Source organism: Bacillus rossius, chromosome 1 (assembly GCF_032445375.1).
Source record: "Bacillus rossius redtenbacheri isolate Brsri chromosome 1, Brsri_v3, whole genome shotgun sequence".
NCBI lineage: Eukaryota > Metazoa > Arthropoda > Insecta > Phasmatodea > Bacillidae > Bacillus > Bacillus rossius.
Window position 1 is genome coordinate 144,528,513 of NC_086330.1, and position 14,847 is coordinate 144,543,359.

Below are 14,847 nucleotides of genomic sequence, written 5' to 3' on the forward strand. Positions count from 1 at the left end.
CAGTGTATTGACCCTGAAGATATATACACCAATATTCCATCCCGTGTTTTGCCGAACGCAATACAAGCGTCCTCCAACTCGCTATGTGACTGCTATAACAAATACCTGTATAATAGGATATATAAGATAATAGCTGAAGCGACCTGCGTTGCCCTAGCTTCTTTTAGTGGGTTGGGGAGAGTTTTAATGGAAAAATCAAAATATAGAGAGTGCATATATTTGATTTCGATATAAAATATATATATTCTCTTATATTTTAAACATTTTATTGTTGATCTTATGAGTACACGATTACACGATGTTATTTTTTGTACATCCGGGCGTAAGCAAACTATCAAGCGCGCCGATTCTTGAACAAGCCAACTATAGTTGTACATGTGAAAAACATGCCACACCTAAGTGTTTGTTCCTGTGCTTTGTTGATATAGTGAACGCAAGTCGAATGGGAAAGGCAATCGCTTGAAATCGAAGGGCGTATTCTAATCACTGGGTATAAACATAATGCGGGCATTAACAATGTAAAAGATTTTGCCAGGAGATTAAGAAAGGACTGACAATTCAATAGCGAAATTTAATCAATGTAGATCAAAATTATGTTTTAAGGGGGTGATGCAGTTTATACAGAAAACTTCTTCTTGTTTAGAAGGTCTAGTGTGCAAAATTTCATCACGATTGATGTAAAACTATGATTTTTACAACAAACAAATGAAAAAGTCTTCTTAATATAAATATATTTACACTAGCTGAGGTACGTATGCTTTGCTAGAGCAGTCTACACTATATTTCTTTTTGTAAATGGAACAGAAATATTCAAGTAAAATTACAGATATTTGTAAATTTATACACTTACATGAACACAATTCTATCTCTATAAAATAGTATTTGTAGTAATACTGCGTTCGGCGCCTTACCCGGGCATTTACGATTTGTCTTGTCTCAGTACTTCCAATAATTAAAGTTATTTATCAACCGTTCCCTGAATAGCTTTCCAGGATTAACTGCGCATATTAATAAGCACGTCAAAACAACATAAAAACAAATTGCTGGATATTTGATTATATTTTCCATAGTTTGAAAAAATTATGCTCAAATTATTCATCAATTAAAATATAAAAAAATGTATCATGAACCTTACGTACATGTTTCATATATGCAACAATAACCATTGCCATGAGTTGTACAAGGATACAATATAATTGTTGTGGCGTTACAACCTATTTCTTGGAAACTAGTTTCCCAAGGAATCTTTTGTAAAAGTACACAGTTTATTTCTGTGTATACAGTAATATTCCTCTTGTTTTGAAGTTAAAGTGTGCAAAATTTCAGTAATACATGAGAAACAGAGAAACAAAGCAACATAAGGAAACTCGTCTTTCTATAAATATATACTTAGGTACTAGCTGCAGTACCCGGCGTAGCCCGGGCTGGACACAGAGTGATATACTATCCGCGAGTTAAAGCAAAATGGATAGCACTACATGACAGTGTGTTGGACATAGAGAATTGACACACAATTAATGTTTGTATATCTATGACCTATGGTTTTATGTTTATCCATGGTGATCGGTTCAACGGTTTAGAAGTTTATACGCTGCAGCGACATCTAGCGGCGAGTTACAAAAAAAAAAGGATATCAAAAAAACCTTCTCCAAGGAAAAAAAAACTTTGATGTGCCAACTTTCATGACGATCGGTCAAACAGTGTCGGAGTTCATCGACGTCGTACATACCAACATCCTATTATATATATATATATATATATATATATATATATATATATATATATATATATATATATAACGCTGTATTTGGTTTGTTCGATGCATAAACTTTTAAATATTGTTGGGAAGTTGAACAACGTGTGTCTCCTGGCACCTTGATCTCTAACACGTGTCGCTCGTGTGGAGAGGGTCGCGTTTGTTCGATGTCAATCCCCCCGGCATGACCCAGATACATGAGCAGCAGTCTGGCGCCCGCTGTGTCTCAGTGAGTCCTGCCGCTTTGAGTGCCTATGCGCGTAAAAAACTAACTATCAAACGAAACTATCTGTCAGCAAATACGTCCTCGCCTCAAAAAAAAAGTAATTTGTTTTCATTTCTACAATAGCAATGTTTCACACAGGGTTTTGTTTTATTTGTAGCATGCTATATATACATATATATATATGTGTGTGTGTGAGTGTGTAGGTGTGTGTGTGTGTGTTTATGAATTTATATATAAACCTTTTTGATTCCACGCTTAACCAAATTGTTTAAATCACATCTAAGCCTCGCGATCATGAGCTTTATTTTGTTGCTATCCTTATTGACCTAGCTTTCACCAGCTCGGCTTCAATTTGCGAGGGAGATGTATTATGATCCTGCCATTTCCTGGACATGCGACGCTGTTGACTGTAAAGACCGTCGTCGGCGTTAACAAATTGGTCCGCGACTGGCAGGACAGCTTTGCTGTACGGATTACGTCCAGTGTAAGTAAGCCCGCGCGACGAACGAGCATTGTGCTCGAACAGTTTTTTTTTTTTTTTGGTACAATATGATTTGACCGTGTGTAACTCGAAATGAGTCGTTTGCGTAGCTACAGTACACCCAAAGGTAAGCTCAAATCATCATCCTAAAAGAACAAAAAATTGTATATATTGTAAAAAAAAAAGTATGTGTACACAAAATGTATACCTATGGCAGCAGTGTATCAACTGATGTTGGTGTAATTTCGCACTTAAGCGTGTTATTTTATTCTTATTCTCGTGTAAAAATACTGTCAAATTTTTATGAGTAGCATGGGTATTAAATTTTATAGTCTGTGGTATTTAAATTTACAAAATTTATTTTTGCGATGTAGCTATGTTTAATTTTAACAAATTTCAACCAGTTTTACTTCAATATAATAAATTCACACAAACTATGAACATGTAAAATTTAACTTTTTCCGAAAATATTTCTTTTTTTTTTTTTAGCTAAATCATGTTGATATGAACGTTGGGTATTTTATACAGTATTTTAATATTACCGCTGTTTAAAGACCACGTAATCCCTTAAATAATATTCAGTGAAGTAGCTGTGTTTTATAGGTAACCCACGACTTATCGATTTTCAGTCTAACTCCTAGGTATCTCGATCTTCGTGCGCAATGGTAACTAGGGACCGGAAAAAATTCGCGTTTTCAATTACCTCCAGGATAGACTTTGCAGTCCTGTGTACACCCGGGAAAATGTTACCTGTTCATTGGCTGCCGACAGGCCAGTAGTCTCAACTGGGTAGCCTGTGATTCGGTAATTCTTTAGCTAAGGGTTTCTCATTGGCAAGAGTATTCGCTATAAACTGTGTGCCAATATCGGAAGCAGTTTGGAGGTATACATATTCGTAATTTTCTTTCCTATCGCAGAATGAATCTGCAATTTTTTGAGGTCCCTAATGACAAACAGTCTTGTAACACTTATATCACTTTAGACGTGTTGAACTAGTGCTATATGATCAATAACCTAATGTAAATTAAATTGGTTTTAGTCATGTATCCATGTGTTTTTGTAGTTACATTGTAGCTGTGAATTTACTGTGACAAATAATATACACATAAGTTTCTGTATACAGCTAAACTCTAACGATAAAAGAAATTAAGACTATCATTTAATTAACACTTGGTGTATGTGTGCTTTCACATATACATCTAAATATGTAATTAAAAATATATTATAATATATATTCGATTCTTTAACCGACGCATGTAGCTCAATTTGGTTATCTAGAAATCTTTTTGTAAAATTACACAAAATATACTTATTTTTACAAATTACAACAAAATAATTTAAAATTGATTTAAATTTGTGTGTGGCATTTTACAAAAAAAAAAGTTACAATGTACATTAAAATAGCTCAGATGTAGGCGCTATTAAGACGAACAGGGAGATAAATAGTACATGCTGGTAGAAAAAAAGTGTTGATGCATATTTTATAATAATAAAAAATAGCAGCTTTAATTATTTACCTTAAACTGCCCAGCTCTCTACATAAATGTTTGTATTGATAGGCTAAAACTGTTTGAGGTTACAACAATACAGGTTTCAATTTAGTATTACAGTTTCTCAACACTTTAAAGTGCTTGCTTGGTGTTTTCTTAGAAACAATCGGAAGTCAAAAAAAATTAACTACTTGTATTAATTAATTATGTTTTTAGTTAAAACTAGTGAATAAGACAGTTACGTTTTGGTTTATGTTGTGTGCAATTGTGAACAGGAATGATTCCAAATTATGTCTTTCAAATGTTCATGTTAGCATCAACGCACTATAAGCAGGGACAAAGAAATAATATATCTGGTTAGAAAATATGTACTTATACTATCCGGAAATTTGTACTCATATATTTACAGGCAGAATGGCTCATTTTCTTAAGCCCTGTAGGAAAGGTGATTTTTAAGTTGTAAATTTATGCTAAACGGTATGTGTCATACCCTATTTACCTGAAATAACTTCCGAAACAAGATTTTTGCCGTCACGCCGATGGCTTTTGATAGGCCCTCACTTCTGTGGTCAGCTTCATATCTTGCTTGATTACAAAAAACTTCAAATATTAACGCTGGCCACTTCACGAATAGCCTAGGTAAAATATTCTAAGCTCAATGTTGTCGCAGCTTCGTTAGAAATTTCATCGTAATCCAACATGGACCCCAAGCGAAGCCATTAACAGTTTTCACAGATCGATAACTGCTACCAGGGGAACTTGCATCATGTCATGAGCGTAAGACTTGAAGGCTACTAAAGCCTGATAAACAAACATTTATATGTAGATTAATTAAAGTTAATCTTATTTGGCAAGGAAAGGTTTCTCTGATATTTTTACGAAGTCAAAACATGTGATGGTAAAAAAAAAACTGTCACGAAAATATATCAAACGTTAAAAGTCATGAAAAAATAATAGTTTATATAAAATTTTATAGCTGCAATTCATAACTGTAAGAACTCTTACACATCTTCTCTCAATAAAATATTTTACTACTAGCTGCCCGACCCAGCTTCGCACGGCCATACTAATGGAAAAAAATTAAGCCACATCTCCCATTTACAGTAATGGTAAATAAAAAAAATTCAGTGAAAATTTATTACAATCTGTATAATGTACCGGAGAGAAAATGAATAGCACCGATGGTTTCCCGACTCGTGCACGCAACGTACAACTGACGTACCCGTACTTCACTACGGCATTCTACAGGCAGATCACTCTTGCGCCGCTCATTATACATGCCCCTCCTTGTGGGTACGCCACTGCCGCGCAATGCCCGTTGCCATGGAGACGCAGAAGGCATGAACAATGCAAAATCCTGTTCTCATGCAGACAAAGTACCCACTGTTGCCTGGTTTTAACCACCCATGGAATCTAATTTTCGGAAAATGTCATCCTGCGTAGCATAAGGAACTTTACTGTGAAGTTTCAAGTCTGTAAAATATATATACTTGAAAAAAAGGTCAATAAAAAAACAAATTAAACACAGAGAGTGGAAAAAAAGAATAGTTTAGGTTTGCGATTTAAAGTGATAAAAAGTATTTTAATAATAATTGAACTCTTATGATGGTACTGATTGCTTCGTTGTTAATATCACACGGGTGTTTTTTACTTGTATGGGAAAATTAAGAATGATAAGGCATCTAGTGCGTGGCAACAATGTTAATAGGCAATAGTAAAAAAAAACTTGTAGCGCCTGCGGCATTGTCGACACGCGCTGCGTATGTGTACTGCATGTTGTATCTAACCCCCTCCAACGCATTTGATTCTAAATTGGTCTTTTAGTAAGGATCCCTAATGTTATTGATAATATAATATAGCTTATAGCCTTCCTCGATAAATGTACTATCCAACACTGTAAGAATTTTTAAAATCGGACCAGTGGTTCCTGAGATTAGCGCGTTCATACAAAAAAACTAACTCTTCAGCTTTATTTTATTAGTATAGATTTAAATCATAATTTATTGATCAGAACATTCAGAGAAGTAAAAATGACCTTTATGCCTCACTAACGCCACATGGTATGATTTTAAAAATATAATTTTAAAATACATATGTATTTCTTTGCAATATGTGCTTTTTACGTTACTACACACAAAAATACCTAATAAGTAAAGATATTTTTAATGGTTCTTAAAAAAGTTACATATGTGCGTTCAATGTTTTTCATTTGGCCTAATTATATTATTCGGATTATACCAAATGTATTATAGTCCCAAGTATTATTTTCATTTTAATTAATTTATTTGCGCAAAGTGTAATTCCAAACCTGTAAACTGTTGTCTCTTGTATCCACATTATTATACTTTTTTGAGTTATATATATATTTATATCCTTCTCTCGTAAACGAAAATTAATTTGTCTTGTGGAATGGCTCATAAGATCATGTACATACTGTGTTCTGATATAGGAAGACGGCATTTGCATTGAATATTTATCAAACTCAGTACTTGCTCTTTGCAATTTTTTCCAGCGCCAAAAGCGTACGTTACTCCTCAGGACGTTACCTGCCATGTTCTTCTTGGAAGCGCCGCCAGGCGAGTATCCGCCCTCGCCCTCGCCGCATTTCTATTGGGCTGGAAACCACCACGATAAAGGGTTTTGCATGTAAACGTTTCCCCCCCCCCCCCCCATCGCCAAACCATTCCAAACTTTATTTTAAACGGGCTCATAATTTCGTGAATAGAACGTCCTATTTTCACAAAAATTCCTTCCGACTTGCTATTACACGTTGGTCACATTTCACTTTCATTGTATAAAATCAAAGACAGTCCACGTCAGTTCACAAGTGCACGACCGATTCCCGGCTGTCTGAATAAACAATTATGTTGTTTAGTGTGTGTTTTTCATCTATGACACACGTGACAACGCAAGTTTGACGTAAAGAAATTTTTTCTTGTAACTACTTGAACTACTTTTCTTGTAACTGCGTCTTCTCTTTCGCCCGCTTGGATTAGTTTTACAAGAAAAGTAGTACAAGTATAGTTACAAGAAAAAATTTCTTTGCATCAAACGTGCGTTGTCACGTGTGTCATAGATGAAAAACACACACTAAACAACATTATCTATACTAATATTATAAAGCTGAAGAGTTTGTTTTTGTTTGAACGCGCTAATCTTAGGATCCACTAGTCCGATTTTAAAATTTCTTTCAGTGTTGGATAGTACATTTATTGAGGAAGGCTATAGGCTATATTATATTATCAATAACATTAGGGATCCTTACTAAAAGTCCAATTTAGAATCAAATGCGTTGGAGGGGGTTAGATACAACATGCAGTACACATACGCAGCGTGTGTCGACCATGCCACAGGCGCTACAAGTTTTTTTCTACTATTGCCTATTAACATTGTTGCCACGCACTAGATGCCTTATCATTCTTAATTTTCCCATACAAGTAAAAAACACCCGTGTGATATTAACAACGAAGCAATCAGTACCCTCATAAGAGTTAAATTAGTATTTAAATACTTTTTATCACTTTAAATCGCAAACTTAAACTATTCTTTTTTTCCACTCTCTGTGTTTAATTTGTTTTTTTATGGCCCCTTTTTTTTCAAGTATATATATTTTACAGACTTGAAACTTCACAGTAATGTTCCTTATGTTACACAGGATGACATTTTCTGAAAATTAGATTCCATGAGTGGTTAAAACCAGGCAACAGTGGGTACTTTGTCTGCAAGAGAACAGGATTTTGCATTGTTCATGCCTTCTGCGTCTCCATGGCAACGGGTATCACGCGGCAGTGGCGTACCCACAAGGAGGGGCATGTATAATGAGCGGCGCAAGAGTGATCTGCCTGTAGACTGCCGTAGCGAAGTACGGGTACATCAGTTGTATGTTGCGTGCACGAGTCGGGAAACCATCGGTGCTATTCATTTTCTCTCCGGTACATTATACAGATTGTAATAAATTTTCACTGAATTTTTTTTTATTTACCATTACTGTAAATGGGAGATGTGACTTAATTTTTTTCCATTAGTATAGCCGTGCGAAGCAGGGTCGGGCAGTTAGTATATATATATATATATATATATATATATATATATATATATATATATATATATATATATATAAAGTGTTCGCAGTAATAATGTGTTCAGATTCTTACCCGGGTATTTACGCTTTGTGTTGTCCCAGTACCTCCAATATTTAGAGTTATTCGTAAACCGTTCCCTGAATAGGATTCCAGTGTTAACTACTCACATTATTAAGCACATCAAAACCAAATAAAGTTTGGTTATTGAAAATTCGATAATTTTTTCCATAGTTCAAAAAATGATGCTTTAATGAAACGTCAATGAAAAAATAAAATTATGCTTCAATTTTCGTAAGAAATACTCAGTATTATTTTTAAAATGTATTTCAGAAATGAAAAATAACTATAGCCTTGTGTTACACGAAGTAACAATATCTTTTTTATAGTATTACGAACTATTTCTTGTAAATTTGTTTCTAAAGTAATCTTTTGAAAAAGTACAGAATTTTTTTCTGTGTATTGCGATGTGCGCGCAAACTAATATGTGCGTATTGCGAGAACGATTAAATCATAATTTCACTTAACAGCATATGTTATCATGGTAGCAAGTATCATTATAGTCCATTTTACGGTTTTTGTGAGATACTGTTAGAAGTTTTAAAAGCTGACTTTTGACTTCTTTAACATTTATTATTATCAAATCTACAATTATTTTAAAAATATATTCCTTTAATTACTTCTTGGTTTTTTTTTTGTCGTAACTTCCGTGGGGTATTAAAATGTAACCAAAGTTTCGGCATAACTCGTTTTGGCCATCTTCAAGGGTGATAAATAACTGAAGGCACAGTGTTCTGGCGCAGTATTTATATAGAACAATTCTCAGCCAAGCTGTGGCTGATCCTTGCTGGCCGCCGTGGCTGGAGGAGGGTCTGGCCAATCAGGATGTGTCTGTTTGAGAGGTGTTCAGTTTTCATCCAGTTTTCTGCGCTGGAACACAAGTAATCAGTTGTTATTCGCCCCTTTAAGATGGCTTCAACAAGATATGCCGAAACTTCGGGCACACTATTATATCCTCGTACGTGGCCTCAACTTAAAAGCCCTAGAAGTAGATAATACTCCGGCCACGAAAGTCTACGATCTAAATACAGGGTGTCATAACTCTACAAGGCTGTGATTAATGTTTATTTTACTCGCACATTCAACATGTAGAGATATACTATCACACTGATATATTTCCTTCAATGAGAAGGGACCAACAATCCTGTCACACCAAACACTGCAACACACCATAAGTTTCTCCGCACCTTGACTTTTACAGTCCGAAATCCAATGCAGATTGCAATCTTATCAGTGCCTGGCATGTTGTTTGTTGACTTCACCAGTGACATTAAAATTTGCCTCTGTTCTGTTTTGTTGCGTTTTGTTGTTCTGTGTTTTACATTGAAAGTACGCGCTACATGACGGGTGGTACCTACTCACCTCCGCCCCCTACTCCAAAATAATAATAATAATGTCAACCCGTTCTTCCTTCGTAGTGGCATGGTTCCTGGAAACGAAAAATTTATTAGTCACCGCTAACACCATTTGTATGGATACTTATGACTCACTCTGTGAATTCTGTGTACAGTCATGACTCCATTACATTTGTATTAGTATATACATACATATAGATATGGGTATTTCAGCTTTTCAAAATATTTCTATGACTGAAGATGAGAGTATGAGCTACGTTTTGTAGAGATGATGAGCAAGCAGCTGTGTTGCTTTACAACTCGCTGCTTTCTAATCATCTCGCCGTGACGTCACAACAGAGGGAAAACGTGGGCGAAATGCCCCTCCATTGATCGGTGTACAGGGGCAAAAACTGCAAACCCTTCCTTCCCCCCAACCACCTTCTACCACCACACCCTATATTTCCCACCAATTTTAATAAACAAAATGTTGGAAATTAAAAAAAGATTAGCTTCAGAATAAAACTTATTATGATGCAAATATTTTCATATAAATAATTATAAATATATATAATTTTCTAGATCATGAAAATAAATACATATAGTTTTTGGACATCGTTAACTTATTATAATTTTGGAATTTTTAAATTTAAGAGTACTTTTTATAAAAGAATAAAATTATCCCCAACTACAAACCGCTCTGTCGCATACATGCCAACGTCCCAGTTGTAATCTGTTCTTTTCCAATAAAGAAAAAAACAATATTTAAAGCTGCAAGAAAAAATATTAGTAGGTATTTATCAAACAGTATAAGTGCTTTAAAGGGGCATTTTTACAATAAATGAACAGCTGTATTTTTAAACATTAGGGATACAAATTTGTCGATTGGGTTGTACAGCACAGCAGTACACAGACAAACCCAAACCTGAAACTTCACAAATAATCTGGACAACATAATGGCGATAGTACAGAGGATCACAGTAGGCTTGCAGTTGCGAGTTTCGGTAACTGATATCTGCTGCCATCGTTAGGTACATGCAGACTGAGGGCAATGGAAAACAGGGGTATATGTGTGGTTTGTAGGTATCAGGCTCTCATTGTGATTCTTAAAAGAAAATTTGATCAGTAAAAAAAACTCTTTATCCACCAGTGACAAGTGGGGAACCACAGTTAGTAATTAAATAAATTTATGTTAGTAAAAGGGAGAGTTTGTTTTGTTGTCTGTAGTTCACGTAGTTCATAGACAGTGAGACCTAGAGCCGTGGAATTTTGTACGTACATCATAAAATTTTTTCGAAATTCGCTATATATATTTTTTTTTCTTTAGATTTTCGACCACATTTTCCACTAATCTTCATGACAATGGCTTTTGAATTATGTTTGCCGTTCTCTTCGTCTCCTGGTTACTTTCATCGAACTCTTACGTTCATTAATTGTCCAAGAAAACTGCATTAACTTATTTTCACTGAATTGTTTATACTGTATTCCTCTCTTGGAAACTTTCATTGCATCATTGATGTTGTCTTCGTATTCTGGTTACTTTCTTTGCATGTTTGATATTTTTTTCGTCACCTGGCAACTTTCATTGCATTGTTGATGCTGTCTTCGTTTCCTGGCAAATTTAATTGTATTTTTGAAGTTTTCTTCGTCTCCTAGCTACTTTAACTGCATTGTTGATGTTTTATTCGTCACCTGGAAACTTTCATTGCATTGTTGATGCTTTCGTCATGCCAACGGCTGTTTCATTGTTTATACTTTATTAACTTTCGGATCTTAGTCCATTATTTCTGGAATCATCTTTGGCTTCATATTGGCACAGTAATGGTTAAATAAATGCGAATTTGAAGGCCATTGAAAACCGTCGAATCCACGATGGCGTGTTTGTATAACATCCATTCTGGTTAATCTTAGTTCTAAAGATTTCATTAAAAAAAATTATTATTAATATGTATAAGCTTATTGATTTAGTTTTATTTTCGATACGCGGCAGTGCAAGAGTGTTCTGTCTGTAGACTGCCGTAGCGAAGCACGAGAGTGTTGGTAAGCAAATAAAAATGAAAAAATGACAATCGACATGTAGTTTCTTGCCTGATGCAGGGTCTACATGGACAGAATGCGAGTGACTCTCATAGGGGCCGGCAGTCCTACCCGAGGTTCAGACCTGTCGTTCCGACCAGCCTGCAGAATGCGTGAGGAGAGATGGGGTACAATGTAATTATGTTGTGTAAATGGAACAGAAATAATTATGTAAAATTACAGATATTTGTACGTTTACGTGAAAACATCTGTACCACTACAAAATAGTGTTCGTAGTAAAACTGGACGCGGATTCTTACCCGGGCATGTATGCTTTGTGGTGTCCCAGTACCTCCAATAGTTAAAGTTATTTGTGAACCATTCTCTGAATAGCTTTCCAGTTTTAACTACGCACATATTAAGCATGGCTTAAAAAAAATAATTCTTAAACAAAGCGTCAATTAAAATATAAAACCATGCTCTAATTTTCGTAAGGAGTATTCTGTGTTATCCCGTAAAACGTATTTAATATATGCAAAAATAGCCATAGCCATGTGTTTTACAAAGTTGCAATATATTTCTTGTAGCATTAGCTATAAAACTATTGATTGGCAACAGGTTTCCAAGGGAATCTTTTGTAAAAGTAAAGAATTTTTTTCTGTGTATGGAGCAGCGACGACATGAATTGTTGGGGGAAACGGGAATGCCCCAATAAAAAAATACCAGGCATCGGCAACGTCCGCCACGTTCCCCGCGTTCGTGGGAGGCGCGTTGTGTAACCCCTTTTACCACCGCATCTCACATATATATCTAAATGGTTTCCCTGCAAGAGACGGCCTACGATATTAAAATATTCGTCAAGGACAGCATGTTGTGAGTGAAGCGAATGGGTTCGCTGTCGATACCGCCTGTTCGTCGGTACGTCTGTTTGCGTTGGCGGCGGACGTATGCGGCTGACATGTCCGTTGCCGGAAGAAAAAAAATAGTAATCTGAAAGTGGAATTGCCCGTCGATCCTGGAAGCTACCCCGCACGACAGAGAGGAGAATGCGATTACGGTAAAAACCATCACGATCGTGATTTGGTTACGAACATAGGCGTTTCTGGCGGTCCATAAACATCGGCTAACGTTCTCGCCAACAAAGATTTTTATTTTCGCTTTTTACACTAAAATCTTCTTTCATTTCTCCAAACAATGGATTTGTTTTCATTGTTTTTTTTTGTTTTTTGTTTTTGTCTTTTGCAACCACTGCACCCAGATCAGTAGGGAGTGTAGAGGAAAAACAATTCGTGGGCATAGAAAGTCCCACGGGTGTAAATGTTCTCATATTAACGTATCAGTGCTAAAAAAAATATATAAAAAATATATTTTTTTAGAATCTGTATAATAATTATGTCTTAAAACTAGTCATTAAATTTTAGGTGAAAGTTAATTTTTTTTTCAAATTAATTTTTAGCAGTTTTAATTTTGCCCTGAAATGCATAACAAACGCATAATTATTTATGAAACGCCCTTTTTTTGTGTTTTTAATGTCAGATACACAATGTTGGTTATATAATTTTCTTGAAATTACGATTTAATGGCTTTTCCTGTAAATTTATCACGATAACACTCTAGAACTTTATGTTTATTCTCAAAATGTATAAACAGATGTTTAAAAATTATCATTTAACAGCTGTAAAGCCACGCAGATGTTCATAATTATAATTACTTGCGTGAACTTTCACAGATGAAAAAATTACGTTTATTAAATACCTCGTGAATAAATTTGTAACCCAACAAAAAAAGTAAGGGAGCTATAGAAATAAGTGTACACAAATATTGTTTAAATAATAATTATGACGAGAAAAGTAAATAAACTCGGTGTTTCAGATTGAGCATTAAAAACCCGAGTATTCATATTCCCTTTTACCCGCACCTTTTGCACTTTTTCACCTGGGTTTATGAACTATGCAAGAAACGCAAGAACTCATGCAGCATTATACGCTAGAAGTTAAGTAACGGCGCGGCGTTTGCAATTATTAGTTTATAAATTCCACATGACCAAAAACTCAACTCAGATTCGTCTTTATTGTAACTGTATGTTTAAATTATTGCACATTAAAAGCTAAAAAAAAAAGCTTTTAAATCAAATCATTAAAAAAAATATCATTTCATGTAAACCCTTTGTTATGAATATAATCCCGATGAATAATTTATTTCTACAGTTATATAGTTTCTAATTGTAGGGTAGGTGATATCTTGCAACCACTTTTTTTTGTTAACTACTGTTTTTTCCTAGTGTTTGCTGCGTGGTGCGTCCTTCCGTAACTGCGTTTCTTGCAAAGTTTATAAACCCAGCCTTAACCCACCTCCTAATCAGGTGTGGTAGTTTTAGGAGCACTCTGGCTCAGAAGTTGTAATTACACCCACCAGTACAACCATTCTGTTGCAGTAACTTTAGTTAAGTACTCGGCCTACTTCGGGTTTGGTTGTTATTTTTTGTTAGCATAAGACGTGGAGGTACAGCCGACGGGAACTATTCATTATCCTCAAAAGTGTAAGCCACTTGAGACGTTGCCAAGCATGAAGTTGTTATTTTTTTGACACTAATTCGAGGAACTTCTTATGTTTCGTACGGGGGTCATGATAGAATCTTGGCGAAACTAATATAGGATACTTTGAAACAACCACTACGGCCAAACTATACACTCCGAGCTAATAATAACTAAACTATCGTAAAGCCCGCTCTGACGGCAAGCTTCCCCTGTGTCCTCCGCAATGGCTAGCTAGCAACGGAAATTTTTGGTCGATATGCTCCAAACAACTTTTAATTATTTACTTTAAAGTGATAATTACGTTTTTGTAAAAAAAAAAACTACTTGACTGTTCGTGTACAATATATATTCTTACGCACCAGCAAGGCATAATGCCCATATAAAAAGTGAAGAAATCGAAAAGGCAACGAGTTAACGAGTGAGCGAGTTCCTAACAGGCCACCTGAACTTTAAGATGCAGATAGATGGATGCAGAAAGAAGCAGCCCAGGAAGATGCCGCGGTCTAGGCCAGGCCCGGAGGTGAGCGCCGCCTGCAGCTGCAGCCGTCCGCTCGGCCCGACCAGCGATAACACAGCGAGTATAGACTCACTGGCCGTGGACAACCCAGAGGAATCAGAACATCACAACATCCCAATTTGAAATTTGAATCTAATTCATGAAAAAAATTTATATATAGGAGTAGTCGCCACGAATTCTACCCACCCCAATTTTTTTTATAACTGCATCTATGCATTTTGGTAATATGCCTATTTTACTCTCATGAAGGATAACTTGCTTCCATTGGCTATTTAAAGCTCGATAATGTATTTAATTTTGAATGCCCTTAATAACTATAACATCGTGTAAAGTTTTGTCCTCTGGATAATT